A 15,230-nucleotide genomic window follows, 5' to 3' on the forward strand; every position below is an offset into this window, starting at 1 on the left:
CCACTATAATAAAGACATCATACAGGGGCAGGAACTAGATTCTTGGAATGGACTGTCCTCTTACTGCACAGCCTTATTATAAGTTTGTCTCCTCTATTGGACCTGAAACAACAGCTGCTTGTCCATTACATCTGTATTATTTCCCATGATCTCTTTGTCAATACTTCTTTCCTCCTTGCCAGCTTCCTCAGAAACTTCTTCTGTTTGACAGAAGCCCTCCCCACCCCATCTGCACCCCCATACTTAGCATAAGTCAAATACACTGTTCATAGGATGTTCATCTGCCAATGAGGCTAGAGACAGTCCACATAAAATGTCTGGCATACTTTCTCACTGCAATTGACCCTCCTCAAGGGCCCTTTTCATCTGTCTGGTGTGTAGAAACCAAATCAATCAGCCATTCAGGAGCATTCTCTGGGATTATCTTCCCTCTGACATGTTCATAAACAGTAGACAGATTGATTGGCTGGATGGAACATATTTCAGTCTCAGGACATGAGTCAAAAATATTTCATAGACTCAGTTCTAAAACTGAAAGGGGCCTCAAAGATCAATGTGTCTAATACATTCATTTTGTAGTTGTTGCGTAGTTGTTTTAGTTGCGTCCAACTCTTTATCATCCTATTTGGGGCTTTTTTGGCATGGATACTACAATAGTTTGTCATTTCCTTCTCCAGCTCATATGACAGATGAGGAAACTGAGGCAAAACAGGATGAAGTGACTTACCCAGGGTCACACAGCTAGTAAGTGTCTGAGGCCAGATTTGAACTTAGGTCTTCATGACTAGATCCTGTGTGCTTATCCTTGATCCTGATAGTCCAAGTGACTTGTCTTTTGACACACAGTAAGTTTCCTTAGAGTATTAAAGCACATTCTTTCCATGAAGGGAATGAACTGCTGCAAAGAGGTACAGTGTTTCTTAATGATTACAACAGGGATAATTTTCTGCCAAAAGCAAGCTCCTAAGATGAGTGGTCAGCTGAGGAATCATGCAAATTTTCATATTTGCTGCTACACTTTGGTATTCTCACTAGTTGTAAGATGAAATTGTGAAATAAGCAGATTAGCTTTGACTTCTTTTCTTTTGCTTCCCTGACATTGGAGGATCATAATACTAGGTCTGCCCTCCTTGGCCCAGATCCTTTATTAGGCAACAGGGTGGCACAATGGAAAGATTGCTGGACCTAGACTCAGGAGGACCTGAGTTCAAACCCAGCCTCAGACACATACTATGACTGCAGGTGAGTTTTTTAACCTTCATCTGCCTCAGTTTCCTCATTTGTAAAATAGAGTTATGTGAGAATAAGATCAGATAAGTGTGAAATACTTTGCAAACCTTAAATATTACATGAATATTATTATTATTATTATTATTATTATTAGCCTTCCAGCCCATTCATCCATTTATACCATTCTGTACCTTTGTCATATGCTTTAACTAACATACTGCTTGAAAAGCTTCTATTTCAGAAAAGCTAGAAATTTTCTCAATGACAATCTATTCTTGATCTCTTCTTCATATAAATAAGATATTATTTTTCTCATCTATAACTAACTACTTTATCAAGAATGTTAAAGTTTGAAATAACCTAGTAGTAGAGATGCAGGCTAAAGTTAAAGTCCTGGATGATGGTGACAAGAAAAAGATTTTTAAAGGGACAGATTTACTGCTCAAGATCTATAGGATGACATTTAAAATAGATGAAAGAAAACGAAGACCTACTTAACTCTTATTTTTCTTCCCTTTTCTCTTTTAAAAATGATCTTCCAAGTAGAAATAATGGAAAAAAAATATGTAATAGGGAGTTGAAAAATAAGTTACAAAATATTTAAGAGAACCTCTCATTGTCCTCAGGAATTTTTTTATATTTAATTCATTCTTTTACAATTAAAACATGTTTTCTTTCTTTCCTTATCTCCTCTAAATAAATAACACAAAGAGGAAACTTGTATGACAAATATACCTAGTCAAGTGAAGGAAATTGCTTCATTAGCCATGTCCAAAATTGTGAACATATAATACATGTATCTTATATACATAGCCTAAACTTAGATTTAGAAAAAATTACAAAAGTGAAGAATGGGGAATGTTACTGGATGAGAGTTCATATGAAATGTTTCTAAGGGTTTTAGTGAGCTTAGAGCTTTAGGAAATGAAGAGTATGACATCATAGCCAAATAGGATGATAGCCAGCATATGTTCATTAGTGATATGCTATATAAAATTAGACTTCTATTTGACATAGTTACTGGACTGGTAAAACAGGGGAATGCTTATGAAGAGTCTCCAAAGTGTTCAGATCACTGCTTTGAAAGGCAGCCCATTCTTTTCTGGAGTGGATCGAATTATTAGGAAAATCTTCCTTATAATGAACTGCAGTCTGCTTTCCTATTGCTCCAATTCACTGGTCCTAATTCTTGCCTCTGAGGCTAGGCTTAATGGCCAAATACCTTTCCTTATTACATATATTCAGGTATCTTAAAGCATTATTCATATCATTTTCAGGAAATCATAGAGTCTGTTTTAAAGGAAGAACTCTGAGTATTTCATTGAATATTCATAAACAGAGAACGCAAATAATTTCCTTGTTGGCTTCCTTACTCATGTTGAATTTGCTGTCACAGATGCAATGAGACAGCCCTAATTACAGACCCCATGACAAAACATATGTCTTGAAGCTTCAGGGCTCCTGCTTGGCTAAGAATCTCGAGGGATATGGCATGTCCTTCCATTGAACTGTATGCTCAGGTAATATATAGATTTCTCTTGTTTTAATCACAATACTCAGAAGTAGAAACATGTCATACACAAGTCTAACATGAAATCAATTTACACTGAATTTAACTAAAGAATTTACACAGTGAGGAAAGGAAAATGGAATGCAACGTGTTCCTTAACTGAATCCAATTCAATTCCACAAACATGTTAAAGCAATTACTGTGTGCTAGGGTCTGTGCTCAGGTCTGAAGGGAGGGAATGGTGCAAGTCATTTGTAATAAAGATAATTAAAAGAACAATAGGGAATGTTTACATTCAATTTGGTTCAATATACCCTCATATCTACTAATGGTCCATTGGAACCTTAAAACAATTTTAGTATAACCTTAACTATATCCTTTCTGTGGTTGTTATCAACAAGACTTATATTTGAAGGAGGGGAGGAAATGAACAAACATTTATTAAGTACCTTCTATATGCTAGGTACCATACTAAGTGCTTTACCAATATTATTTCATTTGAGCATTACAACAATCTTGTGAGGCTAGTACTGTTATTATTCTCATTTTACAAGTGAAGAACGACACAGGAAGAGGTTAAGCACCTTGTCCCGGGTCATATAGCTAGAAAGTTACTTTGGTCAGATTTTAACTCAAATCTTCCTGTTTCAAGACCTAGCCATCTGTTTATTGTGCCACCTAACAGTGTTTGAAGGAAAAAGGAGAGAGTCAAAGGACAGAGAGATCAGAGAAGGATCAGAAGATCCAAAAGAACATCCTAAGTAGAAAAAGGAAGAGAAAAAAAAAAAAGAAAAAGGAAGAGGAAAGAAGATGAGTTTAGGGGAAACAGCCAAGGAAGTGTTAGAGTCCCCAGGGCTCCATGAAAGGTTAATTCTTCCTTTACTCCCCCAAAATGATCCCTTCATTCTTACTGCCATATTCCTGCTTCTGGCTTGATGGTACTATATGGTACAAATTAGTAGCTCCCAGAACATAGCATTTTAAAACCCTATTGGGCTGTGGTCCCTTCCTGAATCACTGCCTTGTTGTGGTGGAGGGTCTTACATAACTCAATGAAAGTATGAGCTATGCCATCCAGAGTTAGACAAGATGGACAGATCATAGGAAAGAGTTCTGACAAAAGGTGATCCACAGGAGAAGGAAATGGAAAACCACTCTAAAATGTTTGCAAATAGAGCCCCATGGGCAGTGCTAAAATGATAAGAGATAACATCAGAAGTGTTCAACATGCTACTGGGGAAGAGTGGAAGACAACTGCAAGTAGCTCCAGAATTAATGAAGTGACTAGGCCAAAGCTGAAAGGAAGCTTAGGTTGTATCTCTGGTGATGAAAGAAAAGTCTAGTGCAATAATACATAGGAATCTGGAATGTAAGATCTATGAACCAACATAAACTGGATGTGGTCAAACAGGGGATGAAAAGATTAAACATCAACATTTTGGGTGTCAGTGAACTTAAATGGATGGGAATGGGTGAATTAGTCATTTTGTGGCCAAAGCCTAGAGAATTCTATACAATAAGTTAAAATAAAATCTGTAGGTAATTGTGGCTCAGATCATAAGCTTCTTATTGCAACATTCCGACTTAAATTGAAAAAATTAGAAAAAAACTGTCAGACTCTATAGGTATGACCTTTTAGCACCCCATATGATTATGAAGTAGAAGTGATGAATAAATTTAAGGGATTAGATCTGGTAGATATAGTGGCTGAAGAACTATAGACAGAGTTTCACAATATGGTGAACAACAAAAACCATCCCAAAGAAAAAGAAGAGCAAGAAAGTAAAATGGCTGTCTGATGAGGCTCACAGAGGTTAAGGGCACAGCACTCCTGCAACATTGAAAATCTGCGTAAAATTTTTTGGCCTTCCCTTCATACCAGAGAAGAAGTCTGAAGTATTTTGGTATTAAAAGAAAAATATTTATTAATATTAATTATTCATTAATATGTATAATATTAATAATAAAATAGAAATATTGTATAATAGTATACATATATTATGTGCATTTCTGAGTTTTAAAACTTTTTCTGTGTCATATGCAGCTTCTGCAAAACTTCCCAAAAATTCCCATTTAATTTTTTTTGCTGACCCGTAATATATTGAAACCACAATGGAAAAAATTGTAATGTGGAAGTGATAATTGTGCTACTAAAGTCAATTTGCACTTTTAATGCTACATAAATCAAATTACCAAGAAAATACTTTATATAAGTTGACAAAATATCAATAAAGTTAATATAAAACAACAATCTAATAGAATTTAGAGGGAAATGATGGAAGGAGGTAGGAACAAAGGGGGAATAACACTTTCAGACCTCAACCAATATCATAAAGAAGTAGTCATTAAAAATATCTGGTATTGTTTAAAAATAGAGAGATCAATGGAACAGAACAGATGAGGGAGAATCAGAAAAATGGAACTCAGTAACTCATCTTTTGATCAAGTGAAGATCATAAATTCCCAGGAATTTATTTAACCAAAACTACTAAGAAAATTGGAAAGTAGTGTAGCAAAAATTAGGCTTAGTCCAACACTTTATAATACCTTTTAAATATCATACCTTAAAAATGTTAAAAGAGAAACAGATCATAAGCCTCTCACAGTCATGGGTAAATGATGTCTTCTTAAGCAAGAAATAGAAGCAATAACAAAAGATAAAATAGATAACTTTACATGAAACTGAAAAAGCTTCTGCTCAGACAAAATTAATACACCTAAGAAAAGAAGGGAATGAATCAAATGAGAAAAAAATAAATCTTTATATCAAATCTCTCTGAAAAGGGTTTGGTATCCAAGATATATAAACAATTAATAAAGATACATAATTCTAATTCATCATTCTCTAATAAATAAATTGTTAAAAGGATATGAACAGTTCTCAAAAGAAGAATTTAAAAGTATTCACAGCCACATGAAAGAAAACTCCAAATTAGCGATAATAATGGAAATACAAATAAAAACAACACTGAAGCTTCACTTTACACTCTGAAAAATTGGCCACAATGATGAAAAATAGCAGTTGTAAATGTTGGAGAGCTTATGGGATGATAGGCACCCTAATATGTTATTGTGCAGCTGTGAAATGGCACAATAACTTTGGAAAGTAATTTGGAATTATACACATAAAGAGAATAAAATCTCTATACACTTTGACCTAGAGACTGGAATACTGGGCATATACCTGAAGGAAGTAATCAATTAGAAGAAAGCCATATATAGATCAAAATATTTATAGCAGTACTTTTTATGATAGCAAAGAATTTAAAAAAATGGATACCCATCTATTGAAGGATGCCTAACAAACTGTGCCACATGAATACAATGGAATATTCCTATTCTGTAAGAAATTATGAATGTGATGAATACAAAGAAGTATAGAAAGATTTATATGAACTGATTCAGAAAGAAGTAAACAGAGCCAAAAGTATGCACAATGACTACAATAATGTAAATGCAAAGAACAATCACACACACATAAATCAAAAATGAATGTTACAAAATTATAAAGCTCAAGTATGGCTCAAATGAAGAGATATGAGAGAACAACCCCAGCCTATCCATTTGTGGAGGTGTAAGGTCCATAGGTGTGAGTTACTTTTTAAACAGATTTTCAGGCTTTTTCAATGTTTTGTGCTATTAATAGATTGTGCTAATTGATCAATTGTGCTAATTTTTCCTGTTTTTCTCTTTTCTTTTTTTGTCTTTAAAAGATAATATATGTCATATGGAATGGCTCTCTGGGAAGGGAAGGAGAAAGGCCAACTATGATGATATAAAAAAAAAGACTTCAATAAAATTTTATTAAAAAAAAAAAGCAATGTGTAGCCTTGAGCAAGTCACATTACTTCTCAGAGTTCATGCAAGTCTCTAAGGCCTGATCAAAATCAAATCAAACAAACTTTCAATATCCCTACATTTCATCTACCTAAAGCTATCCTCTTGTAAATTTTAAGATAACAGTTCCTAGTAAATTATGAGGTCATAAGTCAAATTACAAGAGGTTGAGAAGTGAGTTGGAGGTAAGAAAATGGAGTTAGTGAGTAAAGATAGCTTCCTTTGGGGAGTTTACTTCTGAAAGAGAGGATTGATATATGATGATAGCTTGAGTATGTGATAAGATTTGTTTTATGTTATCATTAAAGTTTGAGGGAATAAGTCGATCACTGATCCAGCCATCTTAGATTACAAATAGAAGCCATTTAGCTAAAGCTTCTGCTGATTAGTTCAGGTATCCCATGAAGTAAAAGTGATAGTAAACCAGTGCATTGATCAACAGTCATTAATTAAACACATTCTCTGTTCCAGTTACTATGATAGGAATTAAAGATAAAATTTAATAATAAAATAATCCTTACTCTTAAAGAGCTCACATTCTCATGAGCAAACACTTATATTTATAATTTGCTTTTTTCCCTTTTCTATACCCTCAGATTAATTTAATATACATAACAAGATTTTAAGTACAAAGGTTGTCACATAGTTGTCATATATTTAAACAAGGTGGTCTACATGATATAATTTATTCATGTCTTGGGAACTCCTTTGACTGAGTTAAGAAGATAATATCTGATTACCTAACTAAATGAAATAACTATATCTATAGGGACTATAATTGAAAGGCGTTTTTGGCAGTTAGCTGGTCATGGCGAATAAGAGATTTAGAGCCAAATCTCTGAGAGTGAATGACCCTTAGATGAAATAAGAGAATCTGTATCTGGCTGGCTGGCTGGTTATCTCTCTCTCTTCCTTCTCTCATTTCCTCCCTCTATCTCTTCCTCTTTTTCTTCTTTTACTTTCTCTCTGTCCTCCCTCAATTGACCAAGTCATCAGAGAGTCTAAAGCAGTATACAACAATGCATCTAACTAGGAACATTGGAAGCAAAGAAAGGCACTCCAAGGGCTCACCAAGCATAAGGAGCAGATTCAAAGGACATGAAACATTGCACCAGAAGAGAACATTGGATATGCACTTCAACAAAACACTTCAAAGCCAAAAAGTGTCAATAGTTGTGAGGTACTCTTTTCTTTATGTATAGCCTATGTATGCTCCTCTACTATTGAACACTAAGATTAAACCCACTCTTATCATGGATCTATGGGTATTTGGGGGAAAGCATGTCCCAAGCTTTTAGGAGGAATACTTTTATCAATTGTTTTTGCTAGACCTTCTTAGTAAAGCTCTTTTCTTAAAACTAGTCTTTTTTTTTAATCATTACCCCTTTGAAATTATCTTGGATCATTGTATTAATCAGAGTAGCCAAGTCTTTTACAGTCGATCATCATTACAAAATGTTTTTACTGTGCACAATGATCTCATGGTTCTTCTTGCTTCAATTTGCATCAGTTCATATAAGTCTTTCCATGTTTTTTTTTCCCCTGAAACCCACACCTTCATCATTTTTATACCATAATAGTACTCAATCCCAATCATATGCCACAACTTATTCAGCCATTCCTCAACTGATGAGCATCCTCTCAATTTCCAATTATCACTACCAAAATAGCTGGTTTGAAATATTTTGAATATGTGAATCCCTTTGGGGAACATGCCTAATAGTAGTATTTCCAGGTCAAAAGGTATGCAATTTTATAGACCTTTGGGCCTAGTTCCAAATTGTTCTCCAAAAATATTGAACTAATTCATAACTCCACCAGCAGCTTATTAGTGAACCTATTTCCCCTCAACCTTTCAGCATTTGTCATTTTTGATAGGTGTGAAGTGTTACCTCACAGTTGTTTTAATTTGCATTTCTCTAATCAATAGTGATTTAGAGCATTTTTTAATATGGCTATAGATAACTTTGATTTCTTCTTCTGAAAACTGCCTGTTCTTATCCTTTGACCATTTATCAACAAGGAAATGGCTCTTTTTTAATATAAATTGACTCAGTTCCCTATACATTTGAGAAATGAGGCCTTTATCAGAGAAATACCATATATTTTTTAAATTTTACTCTATTGTCTATGGCACCTTTTAGCAAAATGTGGTTTCCCTGAGCATCTCTTTTAATTAGACCTATTTTTTTTTCTTTGTTTTGTCTGAGATCATGAGTATTACCCCTGCCTTTTTTTTTTTTACAAATGAAGCATAATAGATTCTGCTATAGCCCTTTATTTTAACTTTGTATTGTGCCTTTCAGTTTCAAGTGTGCCTCTTTTTTTTTTACTTTTTTAAAAAAGTGTTTTATTGATAACTTTTATTTTTACATCACAGTTATTTCTAGGTCTATACCACTGTCCCTCTCTCTCTCCTATCAAACCCTTCTTGTTAACAAAGAAAAACGACCAAACAAAACTACCTGATAGTCACTCTATCTGACACTCTCCCTTAGTATATCTGCCCCTCACTTTGGTCAAAGGGAGACAAGTATGTTCCCTGATCTGTTCTCTGGTACCATTTCTTTTTTGCTTTCTCATTCAGTCAGAGCTCATGTTCTTTCTTGGGACTTTTCTCCTTTCTATTGTGGCAGAAATTATTACATTTATATACCAGTTTTCCAATGAAATATTTCATTGTCTTCTATTTTTTACATTCTTTTGATTTTGTTTTATTATTTCTTGATGTTTCATGGAGTTATTAGCTTCCACTTGACCAATGCTGATTTATTAAGGAATTATTTTCTTTGGTGAGCTTTTGTACCTCTTTTCTCATTTGGCCAATTCTGCCTTTTAAGGAGTTCTTTTCTTCAGTGAAATTCTGTGCCTTGTTAGATCAATTCTATTTTGTAAGGGACTATCTTCTTCAATATGTTTGGGCCTATTTTACCAAACTGTAAATTCTCTTCACAATTTTCCTGCATCACTCCCATTTCTTAGCTCTTTCTTTAACTCTTTCAGAAATTCTTGTTGGTTTTGGGTTTAATTAGTATTTGTCTTGGAGGCTTTGTTTGTAGCTGTTTTCACATTGATGTCTTCTTTTGAGTTTATGTATTGCTTTTCCCTGACACCATAGCAGCTTTTTATCATCAGGTTCTTCTTTTGTTATTTGCTCACTTTTCTAGACTATTTCTTGACTTTTACCTTTATGCTAAAGTTGGTCTCTGCCCACTTTGCAGTGGGTAGGCACTTCCCCAAGTTTTAGACTTTTTGGTGCATCTGTTTACAGAGCTAGCTCCGGGGGTGTATGAGTTTTTGGTTCTTCTTAATCTAGGTAGAGTTTTGGTCACTGGTCTTGGTCTGAGCTCTGTTTTTTACTAAGAAAGGGTCCCTGCTCCCCTGCAGCTACACATTCTGGTGTTGCTCTTTTTCTTGTAACTGTGAACAGGGCTCCTGCTTTCTTGTGACTGATCACAAGTGCTCATCTCCACCCTGGTACTATGACCTCCAACTGCGTATGAACAGCAGAGTTGCCCCTCAGTACCAGCTATATTCAATGCCAGGAAAAGATGCCTCACAATCTTTTTTTGACCAGTCTTCTTACTCCCTTGACTGAGAGTTCCTGAAGTTGCTGCTGCTGCTGCTGCTGTTTCTGCTGCTGCACATATCCAAGGCCTGCATTTGTGCTGCTGCTCTAGGGTGCTGCTTTGTGCCTCATCTCCAGACAGGCCTCCAACCTAGTGCCACAGACTCTCCTGCTAATCTCCTCAGTTGTCTTAAACTGAAGAAATGTTTTACCCTGATCTTTTGTTGGCTTTACTGCAACAAAATTAGATTGGAAGTGTTATTTTAATGTTGAGAGAGTTTGGCTGGATTACTGATTATACTCTGCCATCTTGACTCTTCTCTTGAACTTGTTTTCAAAGAGGTAATGGGCAATGTGCATGAAACTGAAGTAAGCAATTCTGCTCACCATCCTCCTTGTTGTGATCTGTGATTGGCCTAATCAATCTTTTTAGCCTCAACATAGATTTCTGATTCTCAGCCCCAGAAACAAACACCAAACACAATTCCAGGTCTCCAGGCACAATGAGCTTATTCAGCAAAGAACATTGTTACCTTGGCCCCATCTGAGATCTCTCTCCAGACCCATTGAGGTCAGAAGGCTGGGCTCTGTCAACTTCAAGGTCAGGTCAGATTCTTGTGCTTATTGTGACCTCTAGTAAAAGAGAAAGTAATAGACACATTCAGAAATTACAGGTATGAGAAGACTCAGATTTCAGAGCAGCTACCATCTGTTGACCTCAGGGCACTACACAGGTTATACTGAGACCTTGGGCATAGCTACAGCAGCCCAAATGTTTCATGAAATCATAGAATAGTAAGGATAAAGGGGGCCTTAGAAATTAGCTGTTCAAATCTTCTACTCTAAAGATGAGAAACTGAGACCTAGAAATGGTTATACCTTAGTAATCAGTCAGTCCACCCTCCCACCTAGGCTATTCATTTGATTTGTCACCGTACATCAGAATGTGCAGCACTCTCTGGCTTAGATTTCAGGCTGATGTTAAATTTTCTGCTCCAAAGAAACCTCAGTCTAAGGATCTATTGCAGTTTGACTGCAGTCAGTAGCTATCTCTTATATGCTGAGTGACTGGACATTCATTTTTTTGTTGTTCTCCTTTACTCTAATCCATTCCCATCATCTCTGTTCTACTTCCTCCTTTACCACGTTTTCTGCTGTCCTGAAACATCTAACCATACTTATTCAAAGACTTTCAAAGCATCCAGGGTTCCTACCCAGCTGAAGCCTTTCTTTGATTTGAGAGTTTAAGAAGGAGAGAGAACAAGAGGGGAGAGATAGCTAATAGATAGTAAAGAGCTGGTAAACCACTTAGAGGGGGGAAAAAGCACATACCAGAAAATGGCAGCAGACAGCAGCATCAGTTCAATAGAGATGCCCAGAAGAGAACAAAAGAGAAAAGAGGGATAACATCACCAGAGGACATAGACAGTATCAGAGGTGTGGACACACACATTCCCTAGTCACATATACTTTCTATATGTGTGCAACTGTATTCATATTCCCTCACCATACATAGTATGATTTCTGATCTGACAAAATGCCTCTTTTCTCAGATCTTCTTGACCAAGTCTATTGAAATGGAAGTTTATACTCATGGTTTATATTTAATCACTACTTCTTCACTCTGTTTCTTCTTTTTCTCCTTATCAGTGATTCCTTGAAGCATTGGGGTTATTTTCAATTCCTTTCCTTATTTTCTCCCAATCTCCTACCCTTCCCCAGAGTAGAATCAATAAGACCTTTATTATTCAAATCTACTCTTTTATATGTACCTTAGTAGCCAGTATTGTATGATCCAAAATCTTTTTGTCCTAATGCATAGCTATCTCCTCCTCTGTAGCATTATCTTAAACTTTTCCCCTTCTAAATCCTCCTAAATAATGTCCTTGAAAGATTATTTGGATATTTCACAGATTGACAATGTCATAAAGGTGGGTACTTCTTCCACTGATACAGATCACAATTGGCAGTCTTCCCTTGTCACATGTACTATTTCTTGAGTTCCAATGCAACACTCAGACCATCTGGGAGCTATCATTTAATTGAGAAGCCTACCTCTTTTTCTAGACATGAGAGGCAACATAGTAAAGTAGAAGCAATGGTGAACTTGTTGCTGAATTAATGGACTTGGAGCCAAGAAGACTTGAGTTTGGATCCTGTCTTAGATGTTTTCTCACTGTATAGCCCTTGGCAATTCATTTAACTTCTCTCAGTTCCAGTTTCTTCCTCTGTAAAATAGGGACTATGATAGCACTTAACTCACAGAGTAGTGAGGACTCAAGAAGATGATATATATAAAAGCTTTTTGAAAAATCTCAAAACACCATTTAAATGTCAGCTGTTATTGTATGTTAATAATATTATTAGAACATGGTTTACCCCCGCCATTTGAATCACCTACATTTATGATATTTCTGAAACTGTGGTCTAAGATTTATAGCATGATCAGTTTTTGGAAAATCGATTTTAATGATATTGACTTTGACAGTAGTTTGGCTTCATTTAAAGTACTGTCCAGTTTCTCAAGTATGAGCTGAATGAAACTTTGTTTTTTCCTATTCAGTTCAGCTGCAATATTATCTTCCTAAAAATCTATTGTCGCCCTGACCTACTGTTCGGTAGCCTTTAAGTGCTCCCCATTGCCTATCACATCAAATCCAAACTCCTCAGCATGTTTTCCAGGGGCTCTCTGAATCCTGACAACTGAATAGGTAAGTTCATCAAATGTGGGCCCACACACTGTTTAGCCTTTGGCCTCTCTCATTCTGTTCACTATCAACTTCTGAGTATCTATTATGTACATTTCTGTAGGGAATAGCTTCAGATAGAATTCAGATCTGGGCTATTTTGCTTTTCAATTTCAATTGAACTACCTTGGTTGCAATAATGTAGCTTATATTTCTATTATAGAGGGAGGCAGACCCACCAGCATCTGTAGAGTATCTGAACTGCTAGATGATGAGAACCACATGACCCATATTTTGTTTAGAATCAATGTGTCTTATGCTGAATTGGAGACCTCAGTGTAGGGGTTCCTGACATTCTCTTTTTGATAACAGCAGGAATCAGGAGAGAAGTAAATGTTAATCTTGTGTTCTACATTCCATTGCTCAAAGTATACCATCATACACAATGTGACCGGAGCCTATGTAGTTGAAGTTCAATTTAAAGTAAATCTCAGAATGACTTAGCTATTCTCAGCAATACAATGATCCAAGGCAACTCTGAAGGACTTATGATAAAATTTCCCTAGAGAAAGAACTGATGAGTGATAGTATCTGAATGTAGATGGAAGCACACTTTTTTTTACTTTTTTCTTGAGGGTTTTTTTTTTTTTGGTCTATGATTTCTTTCACAACATGACTACTATTTTGCATGACTGCGTTTGTATAAGTTAAATCAAACTGCTTGCCTTCTCAATGTGGTGGGGTGAAGAGAGAGGAAGGGAGAGAATTTGGAATTCAAAGTTTTAAAAACAAATTTGTTAAAAATTGTTTTACATGTATCTAGGGAAAATAAAATACTAAATAAATTCAAAAAATAAAGTAGCACTTCAAGGAGCTCATGTTTCTTGCAAAATACTATATTCATTAGAGTCTGTCTACTGTTCTGAGAAAAGAGGTAAACAAATAGGAAAGACCCTGAGATCAATTTTTTTCCCCTGAAAGTTGGATCTAGGACTATGGCTATGATCAATGCACATTTGGCCCAGGGTCTGATCCTAGATAGGAACATTGGCCAAGTTAAGTGAGGTGACAGTGAGGGATCACTTAGTATTGTTTAATGGGTTCAAGTCATTTGGCTCTAACTATGTTACATGTGAGATTGGTGACATAATATATTATATGATTGGAAATGGCTGAATATAGTCTCAGTTTTTTTAAGGGCAAAAGGTTAATTTTTCTTTTTTTAAATTAAATTTTCTTTTATTTTCACAAGATCTGATCTCTCTCCCTTTCACCTTCCCCCAACTCCACTGAGAAAGACAAAACCTCCACTACAAACATGTATGGTCAAGCAAACAAATTTATGTATTGACCATGCACTCCATCTCCCCACAAAATAAATGTCACAATCTGTATGCATAGTCCATCTTTATCCAGAGGTAGGTAGCATGTTTCATCATGAGTCCACTGAAATTAGAGGTGCTTATGGTACTGATCAGAGTTCCTTATTTTTTCAACCTGTCTTTAAAATATTGTTATTAGTGTATAAATTGTTCTTCTGGTTCTGCTCAATTCATTCTTCATGAGGTCATACAAGTCTTCTCAGGTTTCTCTGAAACTATTCCCTTTATCATTTTTAAAGTATAATAGTATTCCAATACATCATTCATATACCATAACTTCTTCAGCCATTTCTGAATTCATGGGTACTTCCATAGCTTCCAATTCTTTGCCACCACAATAAAGATACAAATATAAATAAAGTTACAAATATTTTTTGTATATATGGAGTCTTCCCTCCTTAGACTCTTTGGAATATAGTCCTAGTAATATTATTGTTCAGTCTAAGGGTATGATCAATTCAATAACTTCTTAGAAATAGTTTCAAATTGCTTTCCAAAATGGCTCAACCAGTTCACAATTGCACCCTCCAGCTTTGGCATTTTCCATTTTTTGTCAGCTTTATCAATTGGATAGGTGTGAGGTGAAACTTGAGAACTGCTTCCATTTGAACTTCTCTAATTATTAGTGATTTAAAGATATTTTCCACATGGCTATTGATAGTTTGACTTCCTTCCTCTGAAAACTGCCTATTTATATCCTATGACCATTTATAAATTGGGGAATGACTCATTCTTATAAATTTGAATCCATTCTCTGTGTGTATGTATATATATATATGTGTGTGTGTGTATGTATATATATATGTGTGTGTGTATACTTATATATATATGTATATAAGTATACATATATACTTATATACATATGTATGTATATGTACATATGTGTGTGTGAAATGGAATCTTTATCAATCAAATTTGCTCCAAAGGTTTTTTTTCCTCATTTTCCTGTTTCTCTTTTAGTTTTATCTGTGTTGGATTTGTTATGCAAAAACCTTTTAATTTTATGTAAACAAGGT

This window comes from Vombatus ursinus, unplaced genomic scaffold (assembly GCF_900497805.2).
Source record: "Vombatus ursinus unplaced genomic scaffold, bare-nosed wombat genome assembly UNPS02009062.1, whole genome shotgun sequence".
In the NCBI taxonomy this organism is placed as follows: domain Eukaryota; kingdom Metazoa; phylum Chordata; class Mammalia; order Diprotodontia; family Vombatidae; genus Vombatus; species Vombatus ursinus.